This window comes from Cervus elaphus, chromosome X (genome assembly GCF_910594005.1).
Source record: "Cervus elaphus chromosome X, mCerEla1.1, whole genome shotgun sequence".
Lineage (NCBI taxonomy): Eukaryota > Metazoa > Chordata > Mammalia > Artiodactyla > Cervidae > Cervus > Cervus elaphus.
This window is the reverse complement of record NC_057848.1, coordinates 37,216,036-37,234,905: the sequence shown is the minus strand read 5'-3', so window position 1 is coordinate 37,234,905 and position 18,870 is coordinate 37,216,036. Positions and strand designations below refer to the sequence as shown.

General features: G+C 40.5%; 1 pseudogene; it reads right to left on the bottom strand.

Annotated features, from left to right (window-relative positions):
• Positions 1-15,708: 15,708 nt before the first annotated feature.
• LOC122689471 lies at positions 15,709-16,254 on the bottom strand (annotated as a pseudogene).
• Between the last annotated feature and the right edge of the window lie 2,616 nt (positions 16,255-18,870).

Genomic DNA, 18,870 nt, shown 5'->3' with positions numbered 1-18,870 from the left:
GGAGGCTAAATAACACACTTCTGAATAACCAACAAATCATAGAAGAAATCAAAAAAGAAATCAAAATATGTATAGAAATGAATGAAAATGAAAACACAACAACCCAAAACCTATGGGACACTGTAAAAGCAGTGCTAAGGGGAAAGTTCATAGCATTACAGGCTTACATCAAGAAACAAGAAAAAAGCCAAATAAATAACCTAACTCTACACCTAAAGCAATTAGAGAAGGAAGAAATGAAGAACCCCAGGGTTAGCAGAAGGAAAGAAATCTTAAAAATCAGGGCAGAAATAAATGCAAAAGAAACTAAAGAGACCATAGCAAAAATCAACAAAGCTAAAAGCTGGTTTTTTGAAAAAATAAACAAAATTGACAAACCATTAGCAAGACTCATTAAGAAGCAAAGAGAGAAGAACCAAATTAACAAAATTAGAAATGAAAATGGAGAGATCACAACAGACAACACTGAAATACAAAGGATCATAAGAGACTACTACCAGCAGCTCTATGCCAATAAAATGGACAACTTGGATGAAATGGACAAATTCTTAGAAAAGTATAACTTTCCAAAACTGAACCAGGAAGAAATAGAAGATCTTAACAGACCCATCACAGGCAAGGAAATCGAAAGTGTAATCAAAAATCTTCCAGCAAACAAAAGCCCAGGACCAGATGGCTTCACAGCTGAATTCTACCAAAAATTTAGAGAAGAGCTAACACCTACCTTACTCAAACTCTTCCAGAAAATTGCAGAAGAAGGTAAACTTCCAAACTCATTCTATGAGGCCACCATCACCCTAATTCCAAAACCAGACAAAGATGCCACAAAAAAAGAAAACTACAGGCCAATATCACTGATGAACATAGATGCAAAAATCCTTAACAAAATTCTGGCAAACAGAATCCAACAACATATTAAAAAAATCATACACCACGACCAAGTGGGCTTTATCCCAGGAATGCAAGGATTCTTCAATATCCGCAAATCAATCAACGTAATACACCACATTAACAAATTGAAAGATAAAAACCATATGATTATCTCAATAGATGCAGAGAAAGCCTTTGACAAAATTCAACACTCATTTATGATTAAAACTCTCCAAAAAGCAGGAATAGAAGGAACATACCTCAACATTATAAAAGCCATATATGACAAACCCACAGCAAGCATCACCCTCAATGGTGAAAAATTGAAAGCATTCCCCCTGAAATCAGGAACAAGACAAGGGTGCCCACTGTCACCACTACTGTTCAACATAGTGTTGGAAGTTTTGGCCACAGCAATCAGAGCAGAAAAAGAAGTAAAAGGAATCCAGATAGGAAAAGAAGAAGTGAAACTCTCACTGTTTGCAGATGACATGATCCTCTACATAGAAAACCCTAAAGACTCTACCAGAAAATTACTAGAACTAATCAATGAATATAGTAAAGTTGCAGGATATAAAATTAACACACAGAAATCCCTTGCATTCCTATATACTAACAATGAAAAAACAGAAAGAGAAATTAAGGAAACAATACCATTCACCATTGCAACAAAAAGAATAAAATACTTAGGAGTATATCTACCTAAAGAAACAAAAGACCTATACATAGAAAACTATAAAACACTGATGAAAGAAATCAAAGAGGACACAAACAGATGGAGAAACATACCGTGTTCATGGATTGGAAGAATCAATATTGTCAAAATGGCTATTCTACCCAAAGCAATCTATAGATTCAATGCAATCCCTATCAAGCTACCAACGGTATTTTTCACAGAACTAGACCAAAGAATTTCACAATTTGTATGGAAATACAAAAAACCTCGAATAGCCAAAGTAATCTTGAGAAAGAAAAATGGAACTGGAGGAATCAACCTGCCTGACTTCAGACTCTACTACAAAGCCACAGTCATCAAGACAGTATGGTACTGGCACAAAGACAGAAATATAGATCAATGGAACAGAATAGAAAGCCCAGAGATAAATCCACGAACCTATGGACACCTTATCTTTGACAAAGGAGGCAAGGATATACAATGGAAAAAAGACAACCTCTTTAACAAGTGGTGCTGGGAAAACTGGTCAACCACTTGTAAAAGAATGAAACTAGAACACTTTCTAACACCATACACAAAAATAAACTCAAAATGGATTAAAGATCTAAATGTAAGACCAGAAACTATAAAACTCCTAGAGGAGAACATAGGCAAAACACTCTCTGACATAAATCACAGCAAGATCCTCTATGACCCACCTCCCAGAATATTGGAAATAAAAGCAAAAGTAAACAAATGGGATCTAATGAAACTTAAAAGCTTTTGCACTACAAAGGAAACTATAAGTAAGGTGAAAAGACAGCCGTCAGATTGGGAGAAAATAATAGCAAATGAAGAAACAGACAAAGGATTAATCTCAAAAATATACAAGCAACTCCTGAAGCTCAATTCCAGAAAAATAAATGACCCAATCAAAAAATGGGCCAAAGAACTAAACAGACATTTCTCCAAAGAAGACATACAGATGGCTAACAAACACATGAAAAGGTGCTCAACATCACTCATTATTAGAGAAATGCAAATCAAAACCACAATGAGGTACCATTACACGCCAGTCAGGATGGCTGCTATCCAAAAGACTACAAGCAATAAATGCTGGAGAGGGTGTGGAGAAAAGGGAACCCTCTTACACTGTTGGTGGGAATGCAAACTAGTACAGCCACTATGGAGAACAGTGTGGAGATTTCTTAAAAAACTGGAAATAGAACTGCCATATGACCCAGCAATCCCACTTTTGGGCATACACACTGAGGAAACCAGATCTGAAAGAGACACGTGCACCCCAATGTTCATCGCAGCACTGTTTATAATAGCCAGGACATGGAAGCAACCTAGATGCCCATCAGCAGATGAATGGATAAGGAAGCTGTGGTACATATACACCATGGAATATTACTCAGCTGTCAAAAAGAATTCATTTGAATCAGTCCTAATGAGATGGATGAAACTGGAGCCCATTATACAGAGTGAAGTAAGCCAGAAAGATAAAGAACATTACAGCATACTAACACATATATATGGAATTTAGAAAGATGGTAATGATAACCCTATATGCGAAACAAAAAAAGAGACACAGAAATACAGAACAGACTTTTGAACTCTGTGGGAGAATGTGAGGGTGGGATGTTTCAAAAGAACAGCATGTATACTATCTATGGTGAAACAGATCACCAGCCCAGGTGGGATGCATGAGACAAGTGCTCGGGCCTGGTGCACTGGGAAGACCCAGAGGAGTCGGGTGAAGAGGGAGGTGGGAGGGGGGATCGGGATGGGGAATAAGTGTAAATCTATGGCTGATTTATATCAATGTATGACAAAACCCACTGAAATGTTGTGAAGTAATTAGCCTCCAACTAATAAAAAAATTAAAAAAAAAAAAAAAAAAAAAAAAAAAATATGTCCTGCCATTCCCTTCTGGCCTGAAGAGTTTCTATTGAAAGATCAGCTGTTATCCTTGTGGGAATCCCTTTGTGTGTTATTTGTTGTTTTTCCCTTGCTGCTTTTAATATTTGTTCTTTGTGTTTGATCTTTGTTAATTTGATTAATATGTGTCTTGGGGTGTTTTGCCTTGGGTTTATCCTTTGTGGGACTCTCTGGGTTTCTTGGACTTGGGTGGCTAGATCATTCCCCATTTTAGGGAAGTTTTCAACTATTATCTCCTCAAGTATTTGCTCATGGCCTTTCTTTTTGTCTTCTTCTTCTGGGATTCCTATGATTCAAATGTTGGGGTGTTTGACATTGTCCCAGAGATCTCTGAGGTTGTCCTCATTTCTTTTATTTTTTTTCTTTTTTCCTTTCTGCTTCATTTATTTCCACCATTCTATCTTCCACCTCACTTATCCTACCTTCTGCTTCAGTTATTCTACTGTTGTTTCCCTCCAAAATGTTTTGATCTCATTTATTGTATTATTCATTATTGATTGACTCTTTTATTTCTTCTAGGTTCTTCTTAAACATTTCTTGCATCTTCTCAATCCTTGTCTCCAGGCTATCTGTAAGTCCATTTTGTTTTCAAGATTTTGGATCATTTTTACTATCATTATTCTGAATTCTTTTTCAGGTAGACTCCCTATCCCCCCTCTTTGGTTTGGTTTGGTTTGGTGGGCATTTATCATGTTCCTTTACCTGCTGGGTATTTATCTGCCTTTTCATCTTGTTTAGATTGCTGTGTATAGGGTGGCCTTTCTGAATTCTGGCAGTTTGTGGTTCTTCTTTATTGTGCAGGTTCCTCCCTGTGGGTGGGATTGGATGAGTAGCTTGTCAAGGTTTCCTGGTTAGGGAAGCTTGAGTTGGTGTTCTGGTGGGTGGAGCTGGATTTCTTCTCTCTGGAGTGCAATGAAGTGTTCAGTAGTGAGTTTTGAGATGTCAGTGGGATTGGTGTGACTTTGAGCGGCCTGTATATTAAAGCTCAGGGCTATGTTCCTGTGTTGCTGGAGAATTTGCATGGTATGGCTTGTTCTGGAACGTGTTGGCTCTTGGGTGGAGCTTGGTTTCAGTGTAGGTATGGAGGCTTTTGGATGAGCTCGTATTGATTAACATTCCCTGGAGTTAGGAATTCTCTGGTGTTCTCAGGTTTTGAATTTAAGCCTTCTGCCCCTGGTTTTCACTCTTATTCTTACAGTAGCCTCAAGACTTCTCCATCCATACAGCACCGATGATAAAACATCTAGGTTAATGGAGAAAAGATTCTCCACAGTGAAGGGCACCAAGAAAGGGTTGCTGAGTTACATGGAGATGAGAAGAGGGAGGAAGGAGATAGAGGTGACCAGGAGAAGAAGAGGGGGAATCAAAAGGGGAGAGAGCAATCTAGCCAGTAATCAAATTTAGTAATCAGTTCCCTAAGTGTTCTCCACAGCCCAGAATACCCAAAGAGATTCACAGAGTTGGGTAAAGACGAGAAGGGGGAGGGAGGAGATAGAGGTGACCTAGGGGAGAAAAATGAGAGTCAAAAGGGGGAGAGGGAAATCAAGCCAGTAATCACACTCCTAAGTAAAAATGGGTACTGAAGATTGAATTCTTAAAGGTATAAAATTGATAACAAATACCAAAAAGCAAAGATTGAAAGTTTAGAGTAGAGGTTAGACTCTCAAGATTACAATATTAAAAAAAAATAAAAATCACAAAAATTATAAAAAATATATATGAAATGTGCTTTAAAAATGGGGTCTTTTTTTGGCAAGGTAATAGTAGGTTATAAAAATGAAAATTAAAGTAGTAAAAAAGGACTTAAAATTTTAAAAATTTAAAAAATGATAATAGTAAAAATATATCTAGGAATTTCTCTGGAGCTGTTGTGGACAGTGTGGAGTCAGTTCAGTTTCAGATAGTTCCTTGTTCCAGCTTATACTTCTCAAGGTGTATAGGCCCCTTCCAATGTAGTCGGTGCTAACTACAGGATTTTAATCTGTTGCACCTCTTACTTCCAAAGTGGTTCCCTCTGTTTATTTTGGCTTCTTCTGTTTTGCAAGTCTCTTCAATGTCTAATTTCCACCCTGACACAAAGGGGAAAAGGTGGTCACTTGTTTAAGCTCACTTGTTCAGTCGTGCTGTGGGGAAAGAGGAACACTGCAAACACATATCACTGGTGTGTGTGGGGAGTGCTTGCAGTGTCTCAGCCACACTGGGTTTGCCCCTGCTCACAGCCTGTGTGCTTTCCCAGTCTACACTGCTCAGGCATCCAGGAGCTCCAGATGAACTGTCTGAAGCAGGCCCTGGGTTGCATGCACTTCCCAGGTCTAAGCCACTCAGGTTCAGGTTCTCGGGTACTCCACAAAGGCACAGACTCAGTGGGCCTGCATTTTGTGCCCTTCCCAGGTCTGAGCAGCTCAGGTGACCAGGTACTTGGCGAGCACACTCTCAGGTGGAGCAGTGTGTCTTATCACCTCCGTGGTCCCAGCCACTCGGTTTCTTGGGTGTGGAGTGGGAGCACTGTCTCAGGTGTGCTGTGTGTCTCTTCTGGGGAGCTGATCTCTGCCTGCGACCCTCCCGGTGGATGTCAACCATCCAGGATCCCAGGAAGACTTAGTTAGCAGCTGGGAGCCTGCTCGCAGTTTGGTAGAGGATGACGTCTCTGGGGCTGAGAGTGCCCCTTTCTGGCTCTGGCTGTCGCTAGCCTGCCTCTCTGCCTCTGGCGGGGGATGGGCCAGTTCACAGCCAGCTAGCTCTCCTCTGGTATTCGCTCAGTCCTTTGTTCTGTGAGCGGCCCGCAGTGCCTTAGGTTAGAGCTTTTGTGGGAAAGTTTTCTCTCTCGCTCTTTTTTTCTCTCTCTGGCTATCCCACAGTTTGGGTTGCTATCTCACATTAGCTCCCTCAGATTGTCCTCAGGGCATTCAGGTCTGGTCCCTACCCTAAGCAATGCAGCCCACGCCTCCCTGTTCAGCCCCCGATTACTGGTGGCAGATGTGAGCGTCTGGGCTACTTCTCCGCTGGGAGATGCCATTTGGCATGTAATCTGTGGGTTTTATTTATTTATTTTTCCTCCCGGTTATGTTGCCCTCTGAGATTCCAAGACTCCCCACAGACCTGCTGGTGAGAGGATTTCCTGGTGTTTGGAAATTTCTCCTCTTTTACAACTCCCTCCCTGGGATGGATCTCCATCCCTAACTCTTTTGTCTCTCTTCTTATCTTTTGTATTTTGTCCTACCGCCTTTTGAAGACAATGGGCTGCCTTTCTGGGTGCCTGGTGTCCTCTGCCAGCATTCATAAGTTGTTTCGTGGAATTTGCTCAGCGTTCAAATGATCTTCCGATGAATTTGTGGAGGAGAAAGTGATCTCCTTGTCCTATTCCTCCGCTATCTTAGGACCACCCCCTATAATGGAATTTCTATCAATGATTCATCTCTATGTTGTCCCATTATAATAGGATCTGTGTTTGTTATCTCTCCTAATATAGAGGTATCATTCTCTTTCATACATCAGATGTTTGTTAAGCACCTACTATGTGTCAGAGCTTTGCAGTCACTGGACATACTGCAGTTAAAAAAAAAAAGTCCTCATGAATTTATATTTTATTCCCAAGTTAGGTAGAGATATACAATAAGCAAAGAAGTCAAACATATCATATAGTCACTAAGAGCTATGGAGAAAAAAACAGGCAGAGAGAGAAAGAACTCAGTTAACTAAACATAGATGGAATCAGAATGAACACTACTTGTTCTATGTTTTGCAGTTTTATCATTAATATAGGAAATCTGAGACTGTGGGGAATTGATATTGAAAAAGTCATGTGCATAATTATATCTTGTCATTAATCAATGCATTGTTTAAAGTAGACATGCTGAGTTTTTAGCCACATCCTCAAAATATACATAGTGTATATATACACTATTCTTTTTTAAAATTGAAGTATAGCTGACTTACAGTGTTGTTTCTTTGTGTCTTTTTGTTTGTTTGTTTGTTTGTTTTCAACTTTGTATATTCAATCTTAACCATGTTATTAATGGCAGAATTTTTTTTTCCCTGATGGATATCTCTTTGCAGAATTTTAGTAAGTTTGAGATTAGAAACAACGACTTTACTGGGATATATGTGGTCTTACTTCTTTCGCATATTTCTTATTGGATGCTTTAAATTATAGAAAAATAGCACAGTATTTTTTTAAAAAATGACAATGTATCTTATTCAGGATTAACTCTGCAACTGCACGAAAGAAGCCCATTTTCCCACTGTTTGTTTTGCATGCCAATAGGCTCATATCATTAATCATTTCCGTGGAATGTGGTCGTTACAATTCATAACTGAATGGAACCTATGAATTTGGTAATCTTCTAGTAGAAAATCACAGACTCCAACCCAGATCTACTCAATTAGCAGTCTGCACGTTAACAACATCTCCAAGTGTTTCATTTGCAAATTCAGTCTGAAAAACACTAATACATTGCAATATTCTAGAAAGAAAAAGACTAAAATAATATAATGGAGAGATTAGGCCATGGGCAGATTAACTGCATCTTTGACTATCATTGGCTCTGATCATCTGTCTCAAAAAGGAGAAAAAAAAAGCTAAACTGAGATGTAAACAAGAATACCATCCCCTACTATCACTTGTGATCAATGATAGGATGCACCACCATTTTCTTAAGTAGACCTACATTTGTTAAACATTAGAACATCCATGGTAGGACTTCCCTGGTGGTCTAGAACCTGTGCTTCTGCTGCAGGGGGCATGAGTTTTATCCCTGGTCAGGGAACTAAGACACAGCATGTCACAGTTCAGTTCATTTCAGTTGCTCAGTCGTGTCTGACTCTTTACAACCTCATGGACTGTATTACGCCAGATTTCCCTGTCCATCACCAACTCCCAGAGCTCGCTCAAACTCATGTCCATCGAGTTGGTGATGACATCCAACCATCTCATCCTCTGTCATCCCCTTCTCCTCCTGCCTTCAATCTTTTCCAGCATCAGGGTCTTTTCCAGTGAGTCCATTTTTTTGCATCTTGTGGTCAAACTATTTGAGCTTCAGTTTCAGCATCAGTCCTTCCAATGAATATTCAGGAGTGATTTCCTTTAGGACAAACTGGTTTGATCTCTGTGCAGTCCAAGGGTCTCTCAAAAGTCTTCTCCAACACCACAGTTCAAAACCATCAATTCTTTGGTGCTCAGCTTTCTTTATAGTTCAGTTCTCACACCTACACATGTCTACTGGAAAAACCATAGATTGGACTAGATGGACCTTTGTTGGTAAAGTAATGTCTCTGCTTTTCAACATGCTGTCTAAGTTGGTCATAACTTCTCTTACAAGGAGCAAGCATCTTTTTATTTACTGGCTTCAGTCACCATCTGCAGTGATTTTGGAGCCCAAAAAATAAAGTCTCTCACTGTTTCCCCATCTACTTGGCATGAAGTGATGGGACTGGATGCCATGATCTTAATTTTCTGAATGTTGAGTTTTAAGCCAACTTTTTCACTCTCCTCTTTCACTTTCATTAAGAGGCTCTTTAGTTCTTGGATTTCTGCCATAAGGTTGGTGTCATCTGTGTATCTGAGGTTATTAATATTTCTTCCAGCAATCTTGATTCCAGCTTGTGCTTCATCCAGCCCAGCATTTCACATTCTGTACTCTGCACATAAGTTAAAGAAGCAGGGTGACAATATACAGCATTGACATACTCCTTTCCCAATCTGGAACCAGTCATTTGTTCCATGTCCAGTTCTAACTGTTGCTTCTTGACCTGCATACAGATTCCTCAGGAGGCAGGTCAGGTGGCCTGGTATTCTCATCTCTTGAATAATTTTCCACAGTTTGTTGTGATCCACATAGTCAAAGGATTTGGCATAATCAATAAAGCATAAGTAGATGATTTTTGGAACTCTTTTGCTTTTTTGATTATGCAACGGATGTTGGCAATTTAATCTCTGGTTCCTCTGCCTTTTCTAAATCCAGCTTGAGCATCTGGAATTTCACAGTTCACATACTGTTCAAGCCTGGCTTGGACAATTTTGAGCATTACCTTGCTAGTGTGTGAGATAAGTGCAATTGTGCAGTAGTTTGAACATTCTTCGGCATTGCCTTTCTTTGGGATTGGAATGAAAACTGATCTGTTCCAGTCCTGTTGCCACTGCTGAGTTTTCCAAATTTGCTGGCATATTGAGTACAGCACTTTAATGGCATCATCTGTTAGGATTTGAGATATCTCAACTGGAGTTCCATCACTTCCACTGTCTTTGTTGGTAGTGATGTTTCCTGGGGCCCACTTGACTTTACATTCCAGGGTGTGTGGCTCTTGGTGAGAGATCACACCATCGTGGTTATCTGGGTCATGAAGATCCTTTTGTATAGTTTTTCTGTATATTCTTTCCACCTTTTCTGAGGATCTTCTGCTTCTGTTAGGTCCATATATTTCTACATCTTTGTTTATTTTGACTGTGCTGGGTCTTTGTTGTTGCATTTCAGACTCTTTTGTTGACTATGAGGGATATTCCATTTCTTCTAAAGGATTATTGCTCACAGTAGTAGATATAATGGTCATCTGAGTTAAATTCACACATTCCAGTCCATTTTAGTTCACTGATTCCTAAAATGCCGATGTTCAGTCTTGCCATCTCCTGTTTGACCAGTTCCAATTTATCTTGATTCATGGATCTAACGTTCCAGGTACCTATGCAATTATTATTCTTTACAGCATCAGATTTTACTTCCATCACCTGTCACATCCACAACTGGGCATTGTTTTTGCTTTGGTTCCATCTCTTCTTTCTTTCTGGAGTTATCTCTCTACTCTTCTCCAGTAGCATACTGGGTACCTACCGACCTGGCTAGTTCATCTTTCAGTTTCATATTTTCTGCCTGTTAATGGAGTTCTCAAGGCAAGAATACTGAAGTGGTTTGCCATTCCCTTCTCCAGTGGACCACGTTTAGTCAAAACTCTCCACAATGACCCATTCGTCTTGGGAAGCCCTACAAGGCATGGATCATAGTTTCACTGAGTCAGACAAAGCTGTGGTCCTTGTGATCAGTTTTATTAGTTTTCTGTGATTGTGCTTTTCATTCTGTCTGCCCGCTGAGGGATAAAGATAAGAGGCTTATGGAAGCTTCCTCATAGGAGAGACTGACTGTGGAGGAAACTTGGTCTTCTTCTGATGGGTGGGACATGCTCAGTTCAGTTCACTTCTGTCGTTCAGTCCTGTCCGATTTTTTGTGACTCCATGGACTACAGCACACTAGGCCTCCCTGTCCATCATCAACTCCCAGAGTTTACTCAAACTCATGTCCATTGAGTCAGTGATGCCATCCAACCATCTCATCCTCTGTCATCCCCTACTCCTACCACCTTCAGTCTTTCCCAGCATCAGGGTCTTTCCAAATGAGTTCTTCACATGAGGTGGCCAAAATATTGGAGTTTCAGCTTCAGCATCCGTCCTTCCAATGAATATCCAGGATTGATTTTCTTTATGATGGACTGGTTGGATCTTCTTGCAATCCAAGGGTATCTCAAGAGTCTTTTCCAATACCACAGTTCAAAAGCACCAATTCTTCACTGCTTAGCTTTCTTTATAGTCCAGTTCTCACATCCATACAAGACTACTGGAAAACCATAGCCTTGTCTAGATGGACCTTTGTTGGCAAAGTAATGTCTCTGCTTTTAATATGCTATCTAGGTTGGTCATAACCTTTCTTCCAAGGAGTAAGCGTCTTTTAATTTCATGGCTACAGTCACCATCTGCAGTGATTTTGGAGACCCCAAAATAAAGTCTGTCACTGTTTCCAATGTTTCTCCATCTATTTACCATGAAGTGATAGGACCTGATGCCATGATGTTAGTTTTCTGAATGTTGAGCTTTAAGCCAACTTTTTCACTTTCCTCTTTCACTTTCATCAAGGGGCTCTTTAGTTCCTCACTTTCTGCCATAAGGGTGGTGTCATCTGCATATCTGAGGTTATTGATATTTCTCCCAGCAATCTTGATTCTGGCTTGTGCTTCATCCAGCCCAGTATTACCCATGATGTTCTCTGCATGTAAGTTAAGTAAGCAGGGTGACAATATACAGTCTTGATGTACTTCTTTCCCAATTTGGAACCAGTCTGTTGTTTCATGTCCTGTTCTACTGTTGCTTCTTGTCCTGCATACAGATCTCTCAAGAGGCAGGTCAGGTGGTCTGGTATTCTCATCTCTTTCAGAATTTTCACAGTTTGTTGTGATCCACACAGTCAAAGGCTTTGGCATTGTCAATAATGCAGAAATAATGTTTTCCTGAAACTCTCTTGCTTTTTTGATGACCCAACGGATGTTGGCAATTTGATCTTTAGTTCTTCTACCTTTACTAAATCCAGCTTGAACATCAGGAAGTTCATGGTTCACATATTGCTGAAGACTGGCTTGGACAATTTTGAGCATTACTTTGCTAGCATGTGAGATGAATGCAATTGTGCAGTAGTTTGAACATTCTTTGGCATTGCCTTTCTTTGGGATTGGAATGAAAATTGACCTCTTCCAGTCCTCTGGCCATTGCTGTGTTTTCCAAATTTGCTGACATATTGAGTGCAGCATTTTCACAGCATCATCTCTTAGGGTTTGAAATAGCTCAACTGGAATCTCATCGCCTCCACTAGCACTGTTCGTAGAGATGCTTCCTAAGGCCGACTTGACTTTGCCTTCCAGGATGTCTGACTCTAGGTGAGCGATCACACCATCGTGATTACCTGAGTAGTGAAGATCTTTTTGTATAGTTCTTTTGTGTATTCTTGCCACCTTTTCTTAATATCTTCTGCTTCTGTTAGGTCCAAAAATTTTCTGTCCTTTATTGAACACATCTTTGCATGAAATGTTCCCCTGGTATCTCTAATTTTCTTGAAGATATGTCTAGTCTTTCCCTTTCTATTGTTTTCCTCTATTTCTTTTCATTGATCACTGAGGAAGGCTTTCTTATCTCTCTTTGCTGTTCTTTGGAACTCTGCATTCAGATGGGTGTATTTTTCCTTTTCTCCGTTGCCTTTCATTTCTCTTCTTTTCACAGTTATTTGTAAGGCCTACTCAGACAACCATCTTGCTTTTTTGCATTTCTTTTTCCTGAGGATGGTCTTGATCCCTGCCTCCTGTACAATGTCACAAACCTCCGTCCATAGTTCTTGAGGTACTCTGTCTTTCAGATCTAATCCCTTGAATCTATTTCTCACTTCCACTGTATAATCGTAAGGGATTTGATTTAGGCCAGACCTGAATAGTCTAGTGGTTTTCCCTACTTTCTTCAATTTAAGTCTGAATTTGGCATTAAAGAGTTCAGGATCTGAGCCCCAGTCAGCTCATGGTCTTGTTTTTGCTGACTATATAGAGCTTCTCCATTTTTGGCTGCAAAGAATATAATCAATCTTATTTCGGTATTGACCATCTGGTGATATCTATGGGTAGAATCTTCACTTATGTTGTTGGAAGAGGGTGTTTACTATGACCAGTGCATTCTCTTGGCAGAACTCTGTTAGCCTTTGCGCTGCTTCAGTCTGTACCCCACGGCCAAATTTGCCTATTACTCAGGTATTTTTTCACTTCCTACTTTTGCATTCCAGTCCCCTATAATGAAAAGGACATCTTTTTTGGTTGTTAGTTCTAGAAGGTCTTGTAGGTCTTCATAGAACTTTTCAACTTCACCTTCTTCAGCATTAATTGTCAGGGCATAGACTTGGATTACTGTGATATTGAATGGTTTGTCTTGGAAGTGAACAGAGATCATTCTATTGTTTTTGTGATTGCATCCCAGTACTACATTTCAGACTCTTTTGTTGACTATGATAGCCACTCCATTTCTCCTAAGAAGTCTTGCCCACAGTAGTAGATATAATGGTCATCTGAGTTAAATTCACCCATTCCAGTCCATTTTAGTTTGTTGATTCCTAAAATGTCGATGTTCACTCTTGCCATCTCCTGTTTGACCACTTCCAATTTGCTTTGATTCATGGAACTAACATTCCAGGTTCCAGTGCAATATTGCTCTTTACAGCATCGGACTTGATTTCCTTCACCAGTCACATCCACAACTGGGTGTTGTTTTTGCTTTGGCTCTCTCTCTTCATTCTTTCTGAAGTTATTTCTCCACCAATCTCCAGAAGCATACTGGGCAACTACTGACATGGGGAGTTCATCTTTCAGTGTCCTGTCTTTTTGCCTTTTCATACTGTTAATGGGGTTCTCAAGGCAAGAATATTGAAGTGGTTTGCCATTCCCTTCTCCAGTGGACCACGTTTTGTCAAAATTCTCCACTATGACCTGTCCATCTAGGGTGGCCCTACATGGCATGGCTCATAGTTTCGTTGATTTGGACAAGGCTGTGGTCCATGTGATCAGATTGGTTAGTTTTCTGTGCTTGTGGTTTTCAGTGTCTCCCCTCTGTTGGAGAAGGATAAGATGTTTATGGAAGCTTCCTGATGGGAGAGACTGACTGAGGGGGAAACTGGGTCTTGTTCTGATGGGTGGGGCCATACTCAGTAAATCTTTAATCCAATTTTCTGTTGATGGGTGGGGCTATTTTTCCTCCCTGTTATTTACCTGGGGCCAAACTATGGTGGAGGTAATGAAGATAATGGTGACCTCCTTCAAAAAGTTCCAGGCCTGCACTGCTGCACTCAGGGTCCCCAATTCTGCAGCAGGCTACCACCGACCCATGCCTTCACCAGAGACTCATGGAGACTCACAGGCAAGTCTGGGTCAGTCTCTTGTGGGGTCACTTCTCCTTTCTCCTGGGTCCTGGTGTGCACAAGTTTCTGTGTGTGCCCTCTAGGAGTCTGTTTCCCAGTCCTGTATAAGTTCTGGTGGCTCTATGGTGGGGTTAATGGCAACAACCTCCAAGAGGGCTTATGCTATACCCAGGTCTGCTGCACCCAGAACCCCTGCTGCAGGCCACTGCTGACCAGTACCTCAGCAGGATACACTCAAACACAGTTCTGTCTCAGTCTCTGTGGGGTCTCTGGGTCCTGCTTAGTAAATCTTTAATCCAATTTTCTGTTGATGGGTGGGGCTGTGTTCCCTCCTTGTTTTTTGACCTAAGACCAAACTATGGTGGAGGTAATGAAGATAATGGTGACCTTCAAAAGATCCCATGCATTCACTGCTACACTCAGTGCCCTGGACCCTGCAGCAGGCCACCGCCAACCCACGCCTCTGCCAGAGACTCCTTGAGACTCACAGGCAAGTCTGGATCAGTCTCATGTAGGGTCACTGCTCCTTTCTCCTGGGTCGTAGTGTGCATACGATTTTGTTTGTGCCCTCCAAGAGTCTGTTTCCCCAGTCCTGTGTAATTTCTGGCAGGTCTATGGTGGGATTGATGGCAGCCTCCACCACATGGTGTAGCCAAATAATAATTACAAAATTAAAAATTATAAATGAAGAGCAGGCTACAAAATGGAGAAAAAAACTGTATCAATGAAGTCATTAATTGATATAATATATTTGACACATTTCTCAAGTCAGTACTTTCTAAAATTGTTCTTAGTGTATTGAGGGATGTGGGGGAAGAAGGAGAAATGGCAAGGGGAGAGGGCAAGGCTAGACAGGGAAATGGTAGGCAACCCCATCCTTGGAGGCTGAGTGGGTCTTTGGGATTTAATTTAACAATTTAAAATACTGGAGTGGGTGGCCATTTCCTTCTCCAGGAGCTCTTCCCAACCCAGGGATCAAACCCACACCTCCTGCATTGCTGGCAAAGATGAGGAACAATAGGGACTCTCATTTGTTGTTAGTGGGAATGCAAAATGGTATGTCACTTTAGAAGCAATTTCTTACCTAGCTAAACATTGCCATACCATATGATCTAACAATTATGCTCCTAGATAGTCAACCAAATGATTTGAAAGCTAATGCCTACACAAAAACATGCACATGAATTTTATAACAGCTTAACACATTCTCTCTCTCTCTCACACACACACACACATATTGGAAGCAACCTAAGTGCCCTTTAATAGATGAATGGATAAACTACAGTACATCAACATGACAGAATACTATTCAAGAATAAAAAGAAATGTGCTATCAAATCACAAAAAGAAATGGATGAAACCTGAATAAAAGTTATTAAGTAAAATGAGCTAGTCTGGAAAAGATTACACACTGCATGCCAATTATAGGACATTCTAGAAAAGGTAAAACTGTAGAGTGAATAAAAAATATCAGAAGCTTTTTTCTTTTGCTTCAGAATAGTTTTATTACTTCAGATACAATTTGTCAACACTCAACTATGTCTCTTCTGCTTTGACACACGAATCTACTTGATCCAGGTCTTCCTTGCCCCATACCTCATATATTGTAATGTTATTGTGTGCATCTGCAGGAACCTCAAGATTGGGACATTTGTGGTTACCACAGGTTACCATGGTAAGTTTCAGATTCCGCACCTTGGACACAAAGTTCACAAGGTCCTTCTCAAGCCAGGTTAAGGTACCAAACATATAGTCTTTGTCGGGGGAAGCCTTTTTCTTTTTCTTTCCTGGAGAGCCAAATGAATAGCCCCAATGGACACGAAGAGTGTGCACCTTAATCTTGTCACTGTCTCCTGGAAACTTCAGTATCATGAAGAGCAGGAGGAGGAGAAAAAGCCAGTATGACTTGCCCCCAAGCCAGCCTTGGGCATGCTCTGGTTGATTCTGCCAAATTCAAAAGTGCCTTCCGCTGGGCATCTTCCCTGGGAGATCTACAGCCTCATCTCTCAGAGCATAAAACACATAGGCACACAAAAATGAGACACACGTAGGCAAGAAAAAGAACCATATTACAGACCGCATGGTGAGTTAACATGAAGTGGCTCATGTTGTGCTGGTCTGCCCTCACACGTGGAGACTGAGGACCAGGCAGGGCTAGGTCCTTGGTGATGTCACAGAGGGCCCTGCCCTGGCCAGAACCCATGTGGCCATTGTGATGATTTCAGAGCAGAGGATAAGGAGGCCTGCCTGGGTCAACTGGGAGTAGGGCTTAAAGGGCAATTGCAACATTTCCAGTGGTTTATGGAAAAAGTCACATTTAAGTAAATTAAATTGTTGCCGTTCAGTGGCTCAGTCATGTCCAGCTCTTTATGACCTGATGGACAGCAGCATGGTAGGCTTCCCTATCCTTCACCATCTCCCAGAGTTTGCTCAAACTCATGGCCACAGAGTCAGTGATGCCATCCAACCATCTCATCCTCTGTTTCCCCCTTCTCCTCCTGCTCTCAATCTTTCCCAGCATCAGGGTCTTTTCCAGTGAGTCAGTTCTTGGCATCAGGTGGCCAAACTACTGGAGCTTCAGCATCAGTCCTTCCAATGAATATTCAGGACTGATTTCCTTTAGGATGGACTGGTTGGGTCTCCTTGCTCTCCAAGGGACTCTCAAAAGTTTTCTCCAACACCACAGTTCAATAGCATCAATTCTTCAGCGCTCAGCTTTCTTTATGGTCCAACTCTCACATCCATACATGACTACTGGAAAAACCATAGTTTTGACTATATGGTGTTGGTCCTTTATTGGACCAGAACCTGGTGGTCTGGAGTCAACGATGAGAGAGTGAAAGAAGGAAAGAGGCTAGTATTCCCTGGGTTATGCAGCTGGCTTTCATGCTCCAGGGAATCAGCCAGAAATAGAGAGAGAGAAAGAGAGAGAGACAGACAGACAGACAGACAGGCAGACAGACACGGGCATCCAAGCTCTGATGGAGCAAAGGTGTTTTAATCAACATGGTGTGGGCATATATACTGTCTTACAAGGTAGTTATTCTCAACAAAGATAAAGATCAAAATTCCAGACTTACAAAATATAAGCGATCCATATTAAAGAGAAAGAGTTGTAAACATTCACTTTTATCTTATGGTTCATAAGAAGGAAGAGGGTACTTATCACCGTATTGAAAAACTAATGAAGGAGATGCCTGGATTCCTCAGCCCCGGGAAAGGCTTGCCCCTGCAATTAATAAGGAACAGAGAATTCCTGACAGATCCAAAACAGCACACAGGAAGCCTCCTGTTAAATGCTTCCTGACAATATGGGACCTTTGTTGGCAAATCACTTTTTCTGCTTTTTAATATGCTGTCTATTTTTGTCATAGCTTTTCTTCCAAGAAGTAAGTGTCTTTTAATTTCATGACTGCAGTCACCATCAGCAGTGATTTTGGAGCCCAGGAAAATAAAATCTGTCATTGCTTCTACATTTGAATAAATATCTAGTAACAAATAATTCTCATATATGCTCCTGGAAATTTGGCTTGGATTTGGAATGCTTACTGGTTCTCTACCATCTTTATATTTTATATCACTGAAGTGTAAAATTATTAATATTCTAATGTTTCATATTTAGATAATAGCAACAGGATATGAGCCTAATGAAGAAAATACATCTACTTCACCAGAACATACTCTCATCTTCGAGAGGAAATTATCCTCCAAATCATTTTGTGTGTAGCAAGTTTGCACTCATCGTTTGTATTCTTCATTTAGCAGAAGGCTTGCCTGATATCATTGGGCCACTAAGGAATCACAAGAATGCATTCAAGTCTGTCAGTGTAAACTACTGAAGAAAATAGTATCTACCAGTTTCCCACAAATAAGAAACTGAACTGACAGCTTACTAGTCAATGTCATTTAAAACAATACATTGTGAAGGGGAATTCATATTACATTGCTTCTTCTTGGAGTGTAGAAAATGTATTATTACTGCAAAGCCACATAAAGACTCTCTGAAAGCTGAGAAAGTGGAACTGCCACTTTAATTTATGCTTAAGCAAATGATGACACAGTTTCAGTCTAGGCTTGAAGGCCTAGTATTCACTTTTTCCCCTATGTTCCTAGCATCAAGGGTTATGAGGCAAACCCTTGATTTTACAGTGGTGTTCTTTTATTGTGCTCCTATCAAGAAATTAACAGTCCTCCTGCCATTGAAGTCATTATATCCCACTTTGCCTGTATAAAATTGTCTTGAACCTAACATATCAAGCCCAATTACTAGTGAGTCCTCCCATTAAGTGGGACTTTTCTGTGCCTTATTAAAGTACTTATCACTAATTATCTTTCTATGCAAGCAGTTAATTATGTCTATTATATCTAAATATATAAACCAGGAATAGAGAAAACAGAGAATTTGGCTGTTTTCTGATCAGAATCCTTTAGAATCCCTTGAGAGCAGGGAATGGATATTATTCACTTGACATCTCAGTGCTTAGAACAGTGCTTGATAAATGAGTATTCAAGAAATTCATATTTAATAACTGAATATATTGGATTGATCAAAAAGTTCATTCAGATTTTTCCATAAGATGCTATGGAAAAACCTGAATGAACTTTTTGGCTGACCCATAAAAATGAAGTGAAACACCTCCACTTTAAGACTGTTTATCATAACTGGTTTCACTGATTTTCTTTCAATTTTTATATGTG